This window comes from Sus scrofa, chromosome 9 (genome assembly GCF_054392235.1).
Source record: "Sus scrofa isolate SSC_HxYL_T2T_F1_AM1 chromosome 9, Sscrofa_HxYL_maternal_Yorkshire_Landrace_v2.0, whole genome shotgun sequence".
Classification (NCBI taxonomy): domain Eukaryota; kingdom Metazoa; phylum Chordata; class Mammalia; order Artiodactyla; family Suidae; genus Sus; species Sus scrofa.
In genome coordinates, this window is record NC_139391.1 from 136583492 (window position 1) to 136602467 (window position 18976).

An 18976-nucleotide genomic window follows, 5' to 3' on the forward strand; every position below is an offset into this window, starting at 1 on the left:
CCTAATTCCTCCCCACGCGTTCTTCACGCCTTCATGGCTCCCCGCTACCTGTTCGTGGCAAACAGACTATGCTGTTTCCGTAGCCTGTACTCCTGCCCTCGGGCCCCCGCCTGGGTCCAGAAGCGAAAGTGATGGGTAGCCATTGATCTGATGAAGGAGTTGAGTCCTGTGAGCCCACTCAGCACCCCCGACCCCCACTGTCCCCCCATTCCCCCCGCAGCCTGCACTCCTAATGGAGGCCTTAGCATCCCCGGGAGTGGGGACAGCATCCTGCTCGGCGGGCACACGCCGAGCTGCACCTGCCGACCCCACCCGCTTTTCCAGACACCACCCATGCCCACACAGGGGTCTGTGACTCTCAACTGAGCCGACTGCCCTTTTCTACCCAGAGCTGCCTTCCTCCTGCCGTTTTCCTCGGGGCTCTATCTCTTCCTCCCCACGGTTCCCTACTCATGTCACCCCGCGCATTACTTTGAATTTATGGTCACGTTGGACCATCTCCCGCTAAACACCAGCCGCCAGCCAGGCCCTTTAGGAAAGTACGCCTCTGCTGAGACGCTCCTACATGCAGACACGGCTGAGGAAGCAGAAAGGCAGCCCGGGGCCGGAGGGCCGGACTCCTTGGGCCACCATCGCCCCAGCCCGGCCCAGCGTGGCCTGCGGGCCACTCGCCAGCCTCAGCCCAGCAACCCCCACACCAGCCACTTCCCATCCCCCTGCCCCTTCCACCGCTGGGTCCAGAGCAGCACCCCTCCTCAGGGCAGCTCCCCGCAGCCTCACTCCCAGCCCGAGTTCATCTCTACTCCGCCTGCCCTTGAACAACCCGGGGGCCCGAACCATCTGGGTGCTGGGGGGGGGGGGGCAGCTGAGGCCCTACATGGTCTGGAAAGGTGCCTCAGATTCGTTTGATGACCTGTACTCACAGCCTCAGACTTGCCAACCGGTCTCTCCCAAACGTCTGCCCTCTGCCCTCTGGGGGGCATTTGGCTCTCTCTCCTCGAAAGCCCCTGTCCCTTGGCCCTGGGGACACTGTGCTTTTTGGTTCTCCTCCCGCCCCCACCACGCCTCTAGGAGGCTTCCTGCAGGGCTCCCCGGAAGCCAGGTCTGCCCTCTGCCCTTCGTTCCTGCCTCAACTGCTACCTCTCCTCCTTAGAAAGTTCCCTCCTCCCACGCGGGACTGTTTCCGAGTGGGGTGGGGGAGCCCCGCTGCTCTGCGTGACCAGGCTACCGTCTCAGAGCCCCTCTCTCCCCTCTCCTCTCCTGACCGGTCTTTTTCTCCCACAGACAGGTGGGCGAGCGCAGGCTCGGAGAATGTGATGGAGATTTCAGGGGCCCTGCAAGCAGAACCACCTGGGAACTTGGACACACAGCCAAGGGCAATGGCTCAGAGTTGGCTGGGAACCCAGAAGCATTTTTAGGAGGGGACCGGGCCCGGCCCCACCCTCCCTGGCCTAAGGGTGCTCTAAGAAAGGGGGAGAGGCCTACAGAACTGACGTGCCAAGGAGGATCCAGAAAGCTTGGCTTGACCTTTGGATGGCTTTTAAATACCAAAGGCCAGCATCACTTGAGCTGTGCCTCATCTTCCCATAAGGCGCACGCACAGCTGCCACTGCGGCAGCTTCATCTCTCCAGAGCTGACCACAGACGTGTGATGTGCTGTCAGCTGCAACCACCCCCGGAGCCGGGAGAGCCTGCGGCAGGGCCCTGCGTCGATGGCCTGTGAGAGGCAGACGGGCAATCCCCTCCCCGCTGGCGGCGAGAGAGGAAGCAGACAGGACCAAAGGCGACCCTCTCACCCCGGCCCTGGAGGGAGAAGCTTCCTGGGGCCCACTCCTGCCAAGCCCAGCCCAGATGCCCAGCTCACACCCTGGGCCGGCAGCCCAGAGTCCAGCGCTCAAAACACTGCAGCCCCTCAATTCAACGCTTGACAACAGGCTGGTGGGACTGGGGGGCTTGATCAGGACCGAAGGAAAGCAGGTGGGGGACCCAGGGAAGGGACCCAAGGGAAGCAGACAGAATCTGAGGGGTGGCTTTCTCCCAACAGTGGAGCCCGTCAGCGGTAGAAGGGCTTAGGGGATCAGCTAGCCAAAAGCTTCACCGTCTTTTTTTAAACTAGTGACACTTATTAAACCAAATCTTAAGAAGAAGCACTGCTTGAGGATGGTACAGACAGACTGACTGGTTAAGGAAAGCCTGCTGATTTTCTACCATCTAAACGCCATGGCAGCTCTTGGGGGCAATCGCAGGGGTGCCACGGTCTGACATTCTCAGTAAGACCTTCCACGTTCTAGCGCCCTGCCATCTGCACTTTCACACACAGCCTCACACCCAGGCCTCACACTAAGCGCATGAGAACATCCTGCTCATGTTTCCAGGGAAGCATGTGAGGCCCCAAGTTGTGAAGTACCTACACTAACAAGCGATGGGACAGGAATTTGAATCTAGGCGTCCTGACTCCAAGTCCAGCACCCTTGACTCTGTGTCCTGGCTGGAAGAAAAGGTACCAAAGGGAGGTCTTGATGAGAGGCGCTACAGCCTGCTGGCCAGCGACCCGCTCTGGACCCAGAACGCTGCGGGCCATCCTCTTCTGCCATTCACTTACCTGTCTCACCTTTTCTCCCTCTAGGAAATGAGACAGTAACACTTGTCCCTAAAGCTCGGAGTTCAAATTAAACGTGTTAATCCACATACATGATTAACACGCACTGTCTGGCACAAAAATAAGCACTTAATATCCATGTTTGTCCAGTCTTCACTCCTGGCCGGCATTTATTCATCACCTGCTGCATGCAGGGGTCTGAATCTCCTTCAGTTGTGGGAGGGGGTGCAGTGGGACCGGGCCCCGAGTTACCAGACAGTTCCTGTTCCCAAGGGGTTTTCAGCCCCGTGGGGAGCGTGCCCAGGCACATGGCACAGTGACAGTGTCCAGAGGGGTTGAGTCACTGGACACTGCTAAGAACACGCCCTGGAGCGCGAGGAAAATGCCAGCTTGCACACTTGACCCCAGAGAAGCAGACCTGTTTTGGGGGCCTTCTCATTGCAATAGCTCAGCATGCCCTAAGTCATACATTTCAGAATCAGGATTTCTCGGTAGTAGCCAGAAGTCTGCTTTCTAAGCAAGTTCCCAGGCTCGATTCTGCAGTCTATTACAGTGTGAGAGGTGCCGAGCCAGGCCACCGTGACAGCTTGCAGGTCCCCTTGTCCTCCCCAGCCACTCCTCACTGCTCCACCCTCAGGCACCCAGGCTGGTGCTGGGCCTCTCCTCTCATCCATCTACACTCGTGCCCTTGGCAAGCCCGTCTCAGCTCCTGCCTGAGATGCCATCTAAGGCTGATAATACCCCAGTTTCTATCTGCGGTCTGAACCCCACGCTGACCATGAGTCACCCCGGCTGCCTCGTCCATAGCTCCACGTGTGTTCACTCAGCCCCTCAAACCTGACACATTCCACCAGCTCCTGCCACCACCTCCCCACCTCAGCAAACCGCTACCACCAGTCACCCTGTGGCTTGGGCCAAAAACTGGAGTCACCCTTGGCTGCTCTGACGCTCCATCCCACGGCATCGAATCCTCTGGGTTCTCCTCCAAACAAAGCTACCTACTCCTCATGCCTTCAGCATAACCATCCCAGCCTAAGCCACTGTCCTCTTCCCACGGGTGACAGCACTCATCTCCCAGCCGGTCTCCTTCTCTGTCCCCGCCCCTCCACGGTCTATTCACAACCCAGCAGTTAGAGGGATCCCTTTGAAAGCAGAAGTCAGATATGTCACTCCTCTGTCCCAGGGGCCACATGTCACTCAGGGTAAAAGCCAGTGTCCTTACTTTGGGAAAAAACTTTACAAAATCATCATCACCACGGCTAATGCCAAAGAATGTGTGTGTGTACTCTAGAACGTGTGTATGTGTGTGTATGCGTGTGTACTGTAGCTAGACACAGCATGCAGGTGTATATATATGTATATACATATATGACATTATAGCGTATAGATTTACTTTGTTATATTTAGTTGCTAAGTATCAATGCGGTGTACAGACATACCGTAGTTGATCCAACTCAAATCAAATGAAGGATTGCCGCCTTCTGGATGGGCCAGTAACAAAGAGTGTTACAAATAATATGCTTTGAGATAAACTGTTGCAATCTCATGTCAGTATTTCTATAGAATAAAATACTAAATGAGGACCTGCTGTGTTAAAATGTCATGTTGATGACATTTGATATTATCGGAGGCTATGAAAGTTTGTTGCTAAAAAATAAAAAAGCCAGCATCCTTAGCATCCTGTGACCTGGCCCTCGCTCTCCGTCTCCACTTCCCAGTGCCTTCTGGGCCTATCAGCCTTGCTTTTTCTTGCTGAGAAGGGCCTTCTGCCCGCTGTCCCCCACCTGGACTGCACTTCAGGGAGCGCTGCTCAAATGTCACCTTGCAAGTGAGGTCTTCACTGGCCCACGATGTGAAATCGCAACACCCTCGGCAGCCCACGAAGCACTTTCCTCCGAAGCACTTCTTACGATGTAGCAACAGGGTATAAGCTTACTTTTTTTTTTCCCCTCTTTACAGCTGCACCTGCGGGGCATACAGATGTTCCCAGGCTAGGGGTCAAATCGGAGCTGCAGCTGCCGGCCTACACCACAGCCACAGTGACACCAGATCTGAGCTGCATCTGTGACCTACACCACAGTCCCCGGCAGCGCCGGATCCTTAACCCACTGAGCAAGGTCAGGGATGGACCCCGCATCCTCGTGGATACCAGTTAGTTCTTAACCCGCTGAGCCACCACGGGAGCTCCATATGCTTACTTCTTTACTCTGTTTTCCTGCCAGAATAGAAGCTTCATGAGGGCAGGAATGTTTCTTTTGTTTACCGAGGTACTGATCCTTAGAACGGGGCATAGGATAGGCACTCACTAGATACTTCTGGAAAGGCTGGGCAGCGGATTTCTAATTTCTGCAGAAAGCAGGCCAGCCTCTCTCCCATCGAGCCTGCCTCCCAGTCTCTAAGACTTCTCAACCAATTCTAAGTCCTGAAATTCTACCAGCCACAGCTAGAGAAGGCAGCAACGGATCACGACAGCTGACACGGGGCATAGCGTAAAGGGCGGAAGGGCCTGGCCGCTCGGGGCTGGAAGAGTGGACAGTCAACAGGGCTCCTTGCTCCTACCAACGTCATCTGGCCCTGCCCGGGGGGTCAGAGTGGGTACCCAGGCCCCTGGGTAGGAGGGAAAATGCTCTGAAGGATTTTCAGAGGTGAGCAGGCCAATGATTCGACTCAAGAAACAGGTGTGCGGCCTGTGCTGCGGTGCCTCCCTAACTGCTGGAGACCTAAAATCACAGGTGCTAGAGTCCTTTCTGGCGTCTCCGTCACATCAACAGGTCCTAAGAGCCCCGGGCCAGTTTCCCTTTCAGCTCACTCTCTTGTTTTCAACATCTGTTTCAAACCTTTCTCTTCTCTGCAAACCTTGACCACACCCCCCAGTCTCACCAGGAAACTTCACTTCCTACTGCACAGAAAAAAATAGAACTCTTCAGACCAGAGCTACCTCCACTTCCTGCCACCAGACCTGAGCGTCTCCCCCGAGCGGGCCTGTCCTTTCCCTCCTGGGGCCACAGCAGAGCAACCCTGGGCCAGGCCAAGCTCTCCACCTGCCCTGGCCGCCTGGCCCCGCAGGGCTCTTCTGCTGGGAAGAGGGGGTTCACTGTCAGCCTCTCCCTTTCAGCCAGCTCCTTCCGCCACACAATACGAGCCTCTCCTACAACGAAAGCAACCCCCATATTTCTCCAAAATTTCTCCAAAATTCGAGCTTTCCTTCCTCTCATAGACTTCTTAACTCGCCCTCCCCCAGCAGAGTGACAGCTCCTCTGGCCTCTCTTCACTCTGATCCCCAGCCCACCCCGGCCTGGCTCACACCCTCCCCAGCCACTCACCCTGCCCCCACCCAGGACCCAGCGACTGCAGGGTCACTTAAGCCAAGGCTCAATCTTCAGTCTTCATCTTGGCTGGCTTCCCAGCAACACCTGACGCTAGTGACTCCCACCTCGACCCTAAACCAACACTTTCAAATATTATTTCCCTTTAGCGTCCCTGAAACCACACTGTCCTGGCATCAAAGACCTCATAGGAACCAGCCACTCCCAAGTGTGTCTCCACCACGTCCTGCTCCACATGCGCTCCTGCCCACCTGGTGTCTGCTTTTCAGTGTCACACACGCTCCAAGGCCAGCACACCCGAAACAGAACCAATTCTTCCGCTCCTGAGCTGCTCTCTCTTCAGAGCTCCCGCTCCGTGAGGGGCCACCTTTTATCTTGCTGTTGTCACCAGACAACTGGTATCATTCCTGAAATGCCTCCCCTCCTCCCCCACGACCAGCCCCCGATTCAAGCCCCAATCCCCTCCCCTGGGCCTTGGCAACAGCCTCCTATAATTGGTGTTTCCTCCTATAGCTGGTCCCCTCGTCTCCCCTCCTGTAGCTGATCCACCCCCCATCTCCCCTCCTATAGCTGATATACCCCCCATTTCCCCTCCTATAACTGGTCCCCCCATCTCCCCTCCTACAGCTGGTCCACCCCCCCATCTCCCCTCCTACAGCTGGCCCACCCTCCCATCTCTCCTCCTATAGCTGGTCCACCCCCCATCTCCCCTCCTACAGCTGGCCCACCCTCCCATCTCTCCTCCTATAGCTGGTCCACCCCCCATCTCCCCTCCTACAGCTGGCCCACCCCCCCATCTCTCCTCCTACAGCTGGTCCACCCCCCATCTCCCCTCCTACAGCTGGTCCACCCCCCATCTCTCCTCCTATAGCTGGTCCACCCCCCATCTCTCCTCCTATAGCTGGTCCACCCCCCATCTCTCCTCCTATAGCTGGTCCACCCCCCATCTCCCCTCCTACAGCTGGTCCACCCCCCATCTCTCCTCCTATAGCTGGTCCACCCCCCATCTCTCCTCCTACAGCTGGTCCACCCCCCATCTCTCCTCCTATAGCTGGCCCACCCCCCCATCTCCCCTCCTACAGCTGGTCCACCCCCCATCTCTCCTCCTATAGCTGGTCCACCCCCCATCTCTCCTCCTACAGCTGGCCCACCCCCCCATCTCCCCTCCTACAGCTGGCCCACCCTCCCATCTCTCCTCCTATAGCTGGTCCACCCCCCATCTCTCCTCCTATAGCTGGTCCACCCCCCATCTCCCCTCCTACAGCTGGTCCACCCCCCATCTCTCCTCCTACAGCTGGTCCACCCCCCATCTCCCCTCCTACAGCTGGTCCACCCCCCATCTCTCCTCCTACAGCTGGTCCACCCCCCATCTCCCCTCCTACAGCTGGTCCACCCCCCATCTCCCCTCCTACAGCTGGTCCACCCCCCATCTCCCCTCCTACAGCTGGTCCACCCCCCATCTCTCCTCCTACAGCTGGTCCACCCCCCATCTCCCCTCCTACAGCTGGTCCACCCCCCATCTCCCCTCCTACAGCTGGTCCACCCCCCCATCTCCCCTCCTATAACTGGTTTCCCTTCACCCACTCACTCCCCCAAAGCATCCTCCACATAGCAGCTTGAGCGGCCTTTGAAAAAGCCAAAGTGGTATCACTCATACAGACTTTCCACAGCCTCCTGTTACTCTCACAGTTCCAAACCCTTACCCATGATAGCCTGGTCCTGCCCACATCTCCAGGCTATCTCACTTCCCACCCCTTATTTTCCAGCCTCTTTGGCCTTTTTGCCATTCCTCATACGAGTGGAGAACCTTCCTTCCTCCTGGCCTTCACCCTAAGGCTGGTGTCCCTTTGCTCAAGCTGTTGTCTCTGCTGGAAACCTCCTCTCCTTCCTCCCTGCCTCCTCACTGAACTCAACTCATCCAAGCCCAGCTTGCGCATCATGAATTCAGCTGAGCCTTCACATGCCTCCTCAGCCAGCTCAGGTCCCTGTCACCCCCTGTGCTTCTCCCTCATAGCACTTCCGACCACCTTCATCTCTTATGTAATCACCTGTGCAATATTATGGACCATAGGCTGAATCCTCTGAGTCTTCCTAACAAACCACTGAACCTGGACATGGTCTTGGGGATTGGCCTTCCTAAGAAAAGAATTTTGAGTTTTCTTGGAAAAGAATGAGAAGGGCATGAAGTAGGAGATTTAAACAGGAGGCATTCCAGAGGTCCCACTGTGGTGAAGCAGGTTAAAGATCTGGCATCCTCTCTGCAGTGGCATAGGCTCAATCCCTGGCTTGGCACCCTGGGTTAGCGTTTCCATGTGGCTGCAGCTGTGGTGTAAGTCGCAGCCTTGGCTAGGATTTTATCCCTGGCCCAGGAACTTACGTAAGTCATGGGTGTGGCTGAAAAATGAAAGCAAACAAACAAACAAAACAAGAGGTCATCCAGGGAGGAGAAATGATGCGAAGGAAGTTAGGAATAGCCAGGTTAGGTGCAGAAGGCCCTGCAGCTGCTGGACAAGGCCTAAACAGAGTTAAGGCCGAGAAAATCCAGCGCGACAGTTAGGCAATGGCAGAGATGGGGGCTACAGAAGTCACACTTGTTAGAAAGACCCAGTGTCGGTGAAGTGAAGTGAAGTCATACAGACGGGATTGTTAGCATCATGGAAGGGTTGAGCGTTTAGCATCTGACCGTCCAAAGCAAACACACGAAACTGGGCATTTTGGAGGAAAGTCAAGGGAGTGCTATTGAGAGGTTGAAGCCACATCCCAAATTATTAGGCAATTTTTTTTTCCCACATAAACCACCTCTACATCAGCCTGCTCCAGAATAATCTACTTCCATCCATTAAAAACAACTATTCATTCCTTCCTTTGACCCTCAGAAATGCCTTTGCCTGTGGTCCAGTGTCCCCTCCCTCCCCTCCTGCCTGTCCCCCCTCCTCAGTCCTCAGGAGGGCTTCCTGGAATAATTGCCCCCTCCCAAGTTGCTTCATCACTTCTTTTCTTCTGCATCTACTTAGCACATAAGCCCTCCTGTTAGACTAAATTATTTTGCTTTTAACCCACGGCAGCATGGTAAACTTTCACAGGTTGTATCACAGCTCAGCCTCTTCCTCAGACACCCAACGTCCTGAAGGCAGACAAGGGACTCTGGTGACCTGCTCAGCTTAACCCTGCCCACCTGCCTCCCCGCTCCGGCATCAAGGACTCCCGCACAGAGCCTGGCTGTTCCAAGCCACCCCCCAGGAAAGGAGCACGGCAAGGGCTCTGGCTGGCAGCTTTGCACCAAGTCAGTCTCACTCTTCATTCTGCTCTGACCTCACGGTTGGATGCCACGGAAGTCACTGCGCTGCTCCTGGTGACCAAGCCAGTGCCTGTATTTTGCTTCCCAAATTCATTTCATATCTTCTGCGGGGTCCCTGTGTGGCCTCCCTGCCCAGCGCAACTAGTCCTGCAGGGCTGTACTGCTCTGACCACAAGTCCAAGACTGGAAACCTTCCCCTGAGATCCAGCCCCCGGGGCCAGGCCTCCATTGTCCGATGCTACCCGCCCACTCTCTGTCCTCTACCTGCCCGGCGCTCAGCCCAGCTCATCCTCACCGTGCCCTGCCCCATCCCAGTTTACCCACCTTGGCCTCCGAGGTAGCCTGGTCTAGAGATGGCAAAGCGGCCGCCGTGGGCCAGTTCAAATGCTATGCTACCCTGGTGTATGGCAGTTCTTGCGCTTGTCTGTTTTAAATTTAAATTTGAATGCCTTTAGGCTAGACACACAATTTCTACCTCTCCAGAGACTCTACAACTCTCCATGCTGTCAAACACTCAGAAGAAGAACCCCGGCTTTATTGAATACCTGCCAGACACTAGGCTCTGTGTATATATTGACTCATTTAATCCTTCCAGCAACCCCAAGTGGGTGACATTACTCTCTGTTTACCAGTGAAATACAGAAACTCAGGGAAGCTGGGCAACATGCCCAAATCATACAACTACAACCAGCAAGTCATAAATCCAGATTTGAATCCAAGCCTGTCAGATTCTAAAGACTGTATTATTCCCACTATGCCATTTGCGGAAGTATTAGGTCTTGATTAGACCATGCATGCAAGGAGGCCCCTCTGCAACAGTGTGGAAGGGAACCAGCAGGGCAGGAGAGCAAGGGAAGGGCCGGTTCAGGAGGTATAGGAAAGAGGCTGCACAGACAGGCGCTCAGGTAGCAGCCCTGGGAAGGGATGGTAGATCAGGACCGGCTGGGAAGAGACAGAACGGAGGTGACAAGGGACAGCAGTGATTTCCACAGGGGTCAGGGAGAACATGGAGGAAGAGGCAGCTTGGGATGAGCAGCTAAGGGGCTCCAGAAACACCGTGACGAGGACTTCGTGTCCTGCAAACCCAACTGACCAAGAAGAGAGCTGGTGAGAAGTGGAGACCTGACCAGCCTCTCTTTAAGAAACCTTGGGTGCACAGCAGGGCTCCAGGGACAGAAGTACCGGGAATGGCACAGTCGGCCTGAGGACACAGCCTTGGCCCCATTTTGGCACTTGCAGGGTGGCAGGAGGACGAGAAGCTGGAGGTCAAGGAAGGCAATGTCTGTGGGGACGGGGTGGCCCCTCCAGGGAGCTGGGCAACAGCTGCAGGGCTGGCAGGCGACAGGATTCTCAGGCCCCGGAAGAGCCTGCAGCCGGCGATCTCGGCAGCAGGGCAGGTGCAGGGCTGCCCTTTGCCCGGAGCCGGTCAGTGAAACAGAGAGGAGAGGGGCCGGGAAAAAGCGGCGTCTTCGTATTGAACAGAGACTGAGCAGGTGGGGCAGTCCGTGGCCAGCGGGGTAATGCAGAGAAGCGTGTCTGTCTCTGAGGAAGGGGAATGCTGAGTCAGGGGCGCAGGAGGAGGTGGTGCCCTCCTCTTCCTTGAGAGAAGCAAAGCTGCCGGGCAAAGTCCGGGGGTGTTTCGAATTGTTGAATCGGCCAGGAGGGGAGGCGATGGAGCGGGTCCAGAAAGAGGGCTCGAGGCTCTGCTGGAAGTAAGTGGGAGGGGTCCCCTCTGCCGCAACACACACGCCTCCCTGGAGGGCCACCCACCAGGCTCCATCAGCAACACCAGGGCCACCGAACTTGCACGGAGCCTGGGAGGCACAGTGCTCTTGCTACAGCTCACCCTAAGCACGCACCTGCCTCCAGGTAACCGCATGCGGGACGTGCTCCTCAGGGTCACTGCAAATGGCCCGAATTCTTCTCTGAGGGCTGCTGAGTATTTTCACTTTTATTTTCTCCCTGGCCCTCTGGCCCACTTCCTCACAAGACAGGGCTTGCTGGGGACTCTAGGGGAACAACCGCTGTCTGACCCTCCAAACAAAGCTCTGCTCTGAGCAAAGCAACAAACTCACAGAGGCCCGACCCTGGCCTCAGCAGCGCTGGGGGTGGCTTTCACTCTGCAGCGTGTTCCCCTCTGGCCCCGATGCACACACAGCCACCCACCCACCCACTATACCCTGCCGGGGTGACAGCTCCTGCCCCAGAGGGACCTCAGAAAAATGCATCACCTCGGCAGGAAGAGCTGTTCAGAGCCTGGGTCTGTCACTGTTCCCCTTCCCCCAGTCGACGAGCTCTCATTAAAGACCCCCAGGCAGTGACAGAGGCGTCAGGCAGCCTTTGCTGAACAGCTTTCTGGTTTCCCCACCGTCCCGTCCAGAGTCCTGGTCTCCTCCAGGCAAGGTACTAGGAGAAAAGCACATGGACTGGAGTTGGAAGACTTGGGCTGGGGTCCTGGCCGGTCCCTGCGTGCTGTGAGAACGTTCCAGTGGCTGCTGAGGCCCAGCCTGCAGTGGAAGGAGAAGCCCCCGCCTCTCCCAGGTCTCAGGGAGGCAGTGAGAAGTTCCTCAGGGGACATGGGCTGTTGGCAATGGGGACGCTGCTATTCTGACTTCAGGGGACTAGGCGAGTCCCACTCAGCCTCTCTCTCCAGAGCCCCACGCAGCACACGTTCCCCGGGCTTCAGGCCCTGGTGGCTCGGAGCCCAAGGGAGACATGGCCCAAGTGATTTCAATGCGAACATTCGTTCAGGCCTGCTCTGTGCCAGAAGCCAGGATCCCAACAAGCGCAGACCCAGGCCTCGCTCTGAGTTCACTAACAGGGGGAACTAATGGAGGGGGATCTGTTCATGCAGTGGCCAGGGCAGAGGCTCTGGGGGAGCTTGCTCCCTGTTGCTCGGAACAGGTCACGCAGGCTTGATTGAGTCTGGGTCCGCTTGTGAACCCCTCAGGCTGGGGAGGAGGTGGCAGATTTCGTCCTCTGCGAACCCGGGGTGAAGCCTGGGGCAGAGGAACCAAAGGCCTTGGAGACCCACGCCTGGCCCAGCAGTGGAGCCCAAAGGGTTACTTCCCTCTCTGTGCTTCACGCACACCATCTGGGCCATGCGCGGAATAATCCTGCTTTGGCCTGACTCGAAAGGGCATCGTGGAGGACAAAACGAGCTCCGAATGACAAGGGCAATGAGAAAGCGCTTTGAAAAGGAAAGAGCTTTCTCAACAAGGCATTCTTAGTTTTTCTTCAGGGTCCGCTCCAGCAAAGCTGAGATCATCACAGAGGGTCTGCTGGTCCCGACGCTGGCGAGCCTTTCCCACGGCTGTAGCCTAATGGGACTGACTCAGAGGCATCCAGCTCCTTCCCTCAATAAATCATCTCCACTGAAATACCCCCTTGGCCACAGTTAGTAAGTACTTGCAGTGGATGGAAGCCCAGTTCCTTTCCACGCTGTTTCCACCACCTGCCACCCACGGCCCACAGGTACTCAGGTGACGCTCGCTGACGGAAATGCTGCCCATCTTCCCCCACTGCCACAGACCTCGGCCCAGACGACCTGAGAACGTCGCCACCTCCCTCATTTGCCCTCTGGCAGGACTTCAGAGGCCGGCCCAGCCAGGAGACCTTCTTCTGCCTTTGTCCAGGACCCAGAAAGAGAGATACCAGCTTCTGAGAACCAACGCATTCCACTGAGCTCAAAACACTAACAAAAACAACAACAAACTTTTGTAAAGGCGAGGCATTTTCTGCTTCCATCCCACATCTGTCTTTCCTGTAGCAATTTCTCTCTCTCTCATTCAAACTAGCGTAGAGGTGGAGGTGGGAGATGAAAGGCAAACCAGCAGTTGCGCTAACCCCCTCGTCTTGAGCTGTCTGTGTGAGGCAAAGCAGGCAGCCACATTCTAGATATGAGAAGTCCCAGCCCGCCTTCCCTTGCTTAAAATTTTCTCACACACACACCCAGAACTGCTCTCTTCCCAGAAGCACTTCAGCCAGTTTCTTTGCATTTTTTTGTCTTCCAGAGCCCTTTTACAATGCAAATATTTCTGAAAGAAGGAATGTATTCCCCTGGCCCTACCCCCGTTCTCTGCCAGCACCTGTGCTCAATAAATATTTACTGAATTCATTTGGTTACTAGACCGGGGTCAGAGCCCCCCCCCCCCCCCCCCCCGGCTGTGGACCGTGGCGTGGGGGTGGGGGGGGAGGACAGTCTGGGCCGGGAGCTACGCCTGGTTTCACCAACCTCACTGCGAGCCCAGAGCAACCCTGCCAGCCACAGCAAGATAACAGAGTTCTGATGAAAGCAAATCTGAAATAGCCAAATATGGAAACTCTGCAGGAGAAGCCCAGTGGGGTTAGTAGCAAGAGGTGTCCCCAGTTTTCACTGCAAACTCTCAGAACTGCTAAAACCCTGCAGAGCAGTAACAAGGAGGGAGACAGTCAGGGGTGGAGAACCCAGATTCCACCCATTCCCTGGGTGTCCCTAGGCAACTCATTTCAACCTCTGAGTCTGGCTTGCCTCCAAGACCCCTCTGAGCGCCCCCCTTGGCGGGGAGGCTCTAACTGAGCTCCATCAGTTGCACTGTTCCCCAAGGTTTCCATTCATTCCAATACTAAAGTTTCATTCTAGAGAGTTCTGGCTGGAAAGTCATGCAAAAGTGGAAGGAGGGGGTGCCTGAGGGCATGGGGGTGTCGGGGGCGCGGGCGGGAATCCACGGTGTGCAGGGCACTCCGGAAAGTCCTCCTCCGCCTGCGCGCCCCACCCTGAACCTGGCCCCTCCAGTTCACTACCGCGCCCTGCAGCCGCTCCCCAGCTCCGGACCCCCAGTCCCCGCCACACCCCTCATACCGCACCCACACGCCCGCATCAGGGGCCACCTGCTCGCCGGCCTCCCGTGGCCTCCCGCCCCGCCCGGCCGCCGCCTCGCCTCCACCGCCACACCCCGCGCGCCCTCCCAGCGCCAGTCGGGGACCCGCCGGGCGCGAGGGGAACGGGAGGCCAGGCCCGGGGCCCCGCAGCCGGGCGCGGGGCGCGGGCGACCGCAGAGTTTTCCATTTCAAAGTAAACGCAACGAGCAGAAAAGCGCTCCAGGGTCCCCCTCACTCCGGCGCTCCAGGGTGGGGCTCAACCCCGCGGTGCGGCCACCCCGGCCGCCACCGGCCGGGACTCACCTGTGGGTCGGCGCCCAGGGGCTCGGCTGGCGCCCGGCAGACGCGCTCGGCGACTCGGAGGCAGCGACGGGTGGTGACGAGGCGGGGGTTCGGCCCTCGGCCCCCGAGTCCGGCCCGCGGAGCCCCGCCCGCCGAAGAAGGAGGGCGGGGCGAGCCCGGGCGGGGCGGGGCGGGGGCGGGGCCAGAGAGGCGGCGGGCAGCGAGCGGGGCAGGAAGGTGTAGACCGGAGGCTGAGTGACCTTAGCTGCCAGTTAGAAACCTAACCTGTCCTCGCTAGAATCACGAGTACCTACAAATAAAACTCATCGATGATTTCCTTCAAGTGCGTTTAAACGGTACCTCTCTCACCTTTCCATCAGGGCTAAGCAGGTCCAGCCATTCCTTTCATATGTTGACCCATTAGCCCAGGTCTGAGGTCTGGCTCAGATCGGTCCCTTCCGACCTTCTTCCACAGCAGAACGAATTTGCCGCTGGCCTGGCAATCCCGGGGACTTGTAGAGCTTGCTGTTGGACCAAGGACTCCCCAGACGTCTCCTTCGACCTTCGAAGCCTTGTGAAGTAGGCCTGGTCATCCCCATTTTACAGAGCAGCCACCCGAGGTCCAGAGAAGGGACAGGAAGTAAGGTGCCCAAAGCGAGACACTCAGCAAGTGCTATGGCTTCATCTTGGGTCCAGGCCTCCAGACTCCCCAAGAGAGGGCTCTTTCTTACACTGCTCCAGAAGTCTACGTTCCGAATGACAGTTGTAGTCTGCATAAATCTCTGCGAAGTTTGATGGATCATAAAGAGCATTCTAACTCCTTCGCTTTCGGTTAGGCAACCAAGGGAAAGCTACTTAACGGCCCAGGCTTCAATTACTCATCAGTAAAAGCGGAGAATAATAGTATACACCACTCAGGTGTGCCCAGAAGCCAGGCAGCAAGCACACGCAGGGAGGTGAAGGCTGTAGTCCTGGAGAAGCAGAGGGACAATGGAGCACCAAAGACCCTGTGCGGGGTCTAGAGGAGCAGCCGGGCTCCAGGCCAGCCTGTCCTTGTCTGGTCTCTGATTTTCAATAAGAGCCAGAAGTCCAGCTTCAAACCTTCTCTGGTTGGGCAGCCAGATTAACCACTCCATGGGGAAATGGGGGCCTGTGGGTGCCTTCTCTTGTGGTCGCCCACACTCACCTTTCTCAGTCTCTATCTCCACCCCCCACCACCCAACATGTTATAAATCATATGTTTTGTAAAGGTAGAAACACTGGCTAGACACGTTTTTCATGCCTATATGCAGATATGCCTGGTACTGTCTTTGACTATGCTTCAAATGTCTCTCCCCATCCCTCTCCTCATCAATAGAATCAAGCAGCCAATTTGTCCCACGAATGATCCTCAAGCTTTAAATAGGATAGAATCAGATTCGCTGAGATAGATAGACAGCAAATCTTTCAGTGGTGGGAAATGAAGGCCAAGTTATTCCAGGGCTAGGACTCTAAGTGGGAAGGGAGAGGAATTTTAGATGAGTGATGGCTGGAACTCAAGGACATGTTCCAAATTCCCCTTGTTGGTCACAAAATCCTGGGCAGTATGTCTGAGAGAACAGGGAAAACCAACCGTAGGACGAAGCCCAGTCTCAGGGAAGAAACATTATCACTTTCCTCAAGGACCTTGAAGATGGGTGGGAAGGACAGGACATAAATGTACATATAAAACAAACATTATTTGCAGATGATAGCTAACATTGTTTTATTATACACCAGGAACCATGCTCAGTGATTTATCTCTATTTACTCATTTAATCATCTCTTAGCAATTGGAAAATTCATCTCTCAGCAATTTGCCCCAAATTGCAAACTCCTTCAGTTTGGGAGAGGTGAGATTTGAAACCCGGAGACTCTAGTTCTTGTGCTCTTAGCCACCTCACCACCTTGCCCCTCAAAGAGATGATTGGTGTGAATTCGAACAAAACAACTTTGAGAAGTAGACAAATTTTAGCAATTTTAGTGTTCTCAAAATATTTGCCATGTTATAAGCACAATTCAGTTTTCAAGCTACATTCATCTACAAAAACAAGGGCAGATTTGGACTATTCCCTACATTTTTGCATAGAAAAAAAGGGTAAACTTTTACCCTCAGACTTCAGATAAGACTTCAGCTGTTTAATTTGCTGGATGCTTTGATAAAGGTAGAGATGGTAGTCCCGGCTGTCAGTGGAACTGTGGTGCTGATGGAGTGCAGAGAGCGCCACCTACTGGAACAGTCGATGAATGCATCGCCTGTGTTCCAGGAGGACCTTAATGTGAAAAAACTGATCAATATTGTGGGTTAGTTAGAGCAGGGTTAAAGGTCATATCGTCTATCACGAGATATTAGTGAGATCAGATATGGAGCAAAAATCATCTCCTTGGGCCTTAGATTTCACCTCTAACTTCAACTGCTAATTTCAATGGAAAGTCTTTGCCGGTAATGGAGCCACACACGGAAAAAGTGATACAGCAGCAAACCACTCCCAGGCAAAAAGCAAAACCGCAGGGTCCTGAGCATGGAGATTGCTCACTTGCTCACTAAGTGGGTCCTGCACTGAGGCGATAGATGAATGAATGCCTGTGCGAATGCCTGTGCATTTGCTCTTTCAAGTAACATTTGCCCAGCTCCGCCTGCCATTGTGCTGACCACCACAGGAAGCCAGGTTAAGGGGGCTTCTCCCAGGATGGATGTAATTGAAAAAAAAAAAAAAAATCCTTTTCCAGACACTCTTTTTCCAAAGATACATCCATTGTCTGGATGAATCACGGTTTACTTATTCATTCACTTCCTGAAGGACATTTTGGTTGCTTTCAAGTTTTGGCAATTATGAATAAAAACAGCTATAAAAATTCGTGTGCAGGTTTTGGCATGAACGCACATCTCCTAAGTACAGGCATCCAGCAGCTGCACTTTTTGCTTTAGTAGCTCAAGAAAGACCCATATTTATTTTGTTCTACCTGCTTCACTCTGTTCTCAGCTACTGCGTCAGGTTCAGTGACAATTTTTTAAAGCCTTATGCTGCACCTGTGGTCACACATCTGTACTTGTTCCAGCGGGTCCCCCACTCAATACACAAACTCACCAATCCCCATCATGGTCCGATTGTCTGATAGTCAGCCTTTTTGAGGAAAAATGAGATTTTTATTATTTTTAAGTTAGGCCTGCTGTCTTCATTGTATATTTGGCTAAATGTGGTTTCTACCCATTTTGACAATTCCTTTAGTAACAGATCTGTACACACGCAAATTCCCATCAATGCATGGAAAGACATTTTAACATATTAATTCTGGATATGTTAAGAATTACTTAAGACATTAAACTATAGATTGTAAGACAATCTACTGTACTGTACAGTATGACTGTACTGTAAGACATTAAACTACAGATTTTAAGGTTATTATTTAGCCTTAGGAGCCATGAAGTAAGATCCGGGGTTTGACTGGCACTGTTTGGTTTTGTTAGACTTTGTAGTAAATGGATAACACGGAAGACCTTTTTGGGTATTTCTCCTTTTTGCAAGTGGTGCCTACTCTGTGTGAAGGGATTTTATTTTATTTATTTATTTATTTTTTTGCTCTTTTTTAAAATTACTCAAATGAATTTATCACATCTGTAGTTGTATAATGATCATAATGTGAAGGGATTTTAAACAGTGCTCCTGGAACCTTGGTTTAACCACATCCTCTGTTTCACAGAAAACAGGACAGAGTAATTCAGAAGAAAAAGCAGAGGTGTTATCCTGGGAAAAACTGACAAAGTTTAAACACCTTTGACTCCATGACCTTGCCCCTCTGTCCTGAGAAACCGCATGGGATCTTCTATGGGCACAATGAGGGCCTCTTATTATGGGGCCACTGGGGCCATTACACTCATTGCACATACTTTTCTTTCATAATTTTTCCTTTTTTAAAAAATTTATGGTTATGCTTTCAATGCCATTCACCCAATCAATGAATTTTAGTGAATGTATACAGTTATGCAACCCTTAACTGTAACATACGATTTAGAGCCAATTTGTCACACACACACCCCCCATGTCCTTGTGCAAACCCACCCCCCAATCCCAGTCCTGGACTCAGGCAAGAGCAGAGGTGCTTCCCGTGTCTATAGTTTTGCATATTCTGAAAGCTTTATAAATAAATATGTAGCACTTTGTGTCAATTGGCATAAATTTCTTGAGGTTCATCCATTTTGTTGCACACATCAGCAGTTTCTTCCTTTGAACTGCTGCCTCACACACCATTGTGTAGATATACTACATTTTGTCTAGCTATTCACCAGCCGATAGGTGTTTGGAATATTTCTAACTTTGAGCTAGATAAATAGCTACTATTATAAATGCTGCTGTGAATATCTGAATAAAAATTTTTGTGTGGACATACATTTTCTTTCTCTTTAGGTAGATTTAGAAATAAAATTCCTGGAGTATATTGTATGTGTACATTTACTTCACTGGAGATTGCCAAACAGTTTTGCAAAGTGGCTAAACATTGTAACATGTTACATTTCTACTGGCAACATGAGAGGGTTCCAATTTCTTAACATCGCTGACCATAGTTGATATCATCAGTCCTTTTTTTATTTTT

General features: G+C 53.7%; 1 protein-coding gene across 3 annotated transcripts in view; it reads right to left on the bottom strand.

Moving 5' to 3' along the window:
• Window positions 1-14519, bottom strand: part of TRAF5 (TNF receptor associated factor 5) — a 46365-nt gene extending 31846 nt beyond the window's left edge. For all 3 annotated transcript variants that reach the window (XR_014816607.1, XM_021063867.2, XM_084978120.1), the window contains exon 1: window positions 14387-14519. The gene's annotated coding sequence lies outside the window, so the exon portion shown is untranslated. The remainder of the gene's footprint in view (window positions 1-14386) is intronic.
• Between the last annotated feature and the right edge of the window lie 4457 nt (window positions 14520-18976).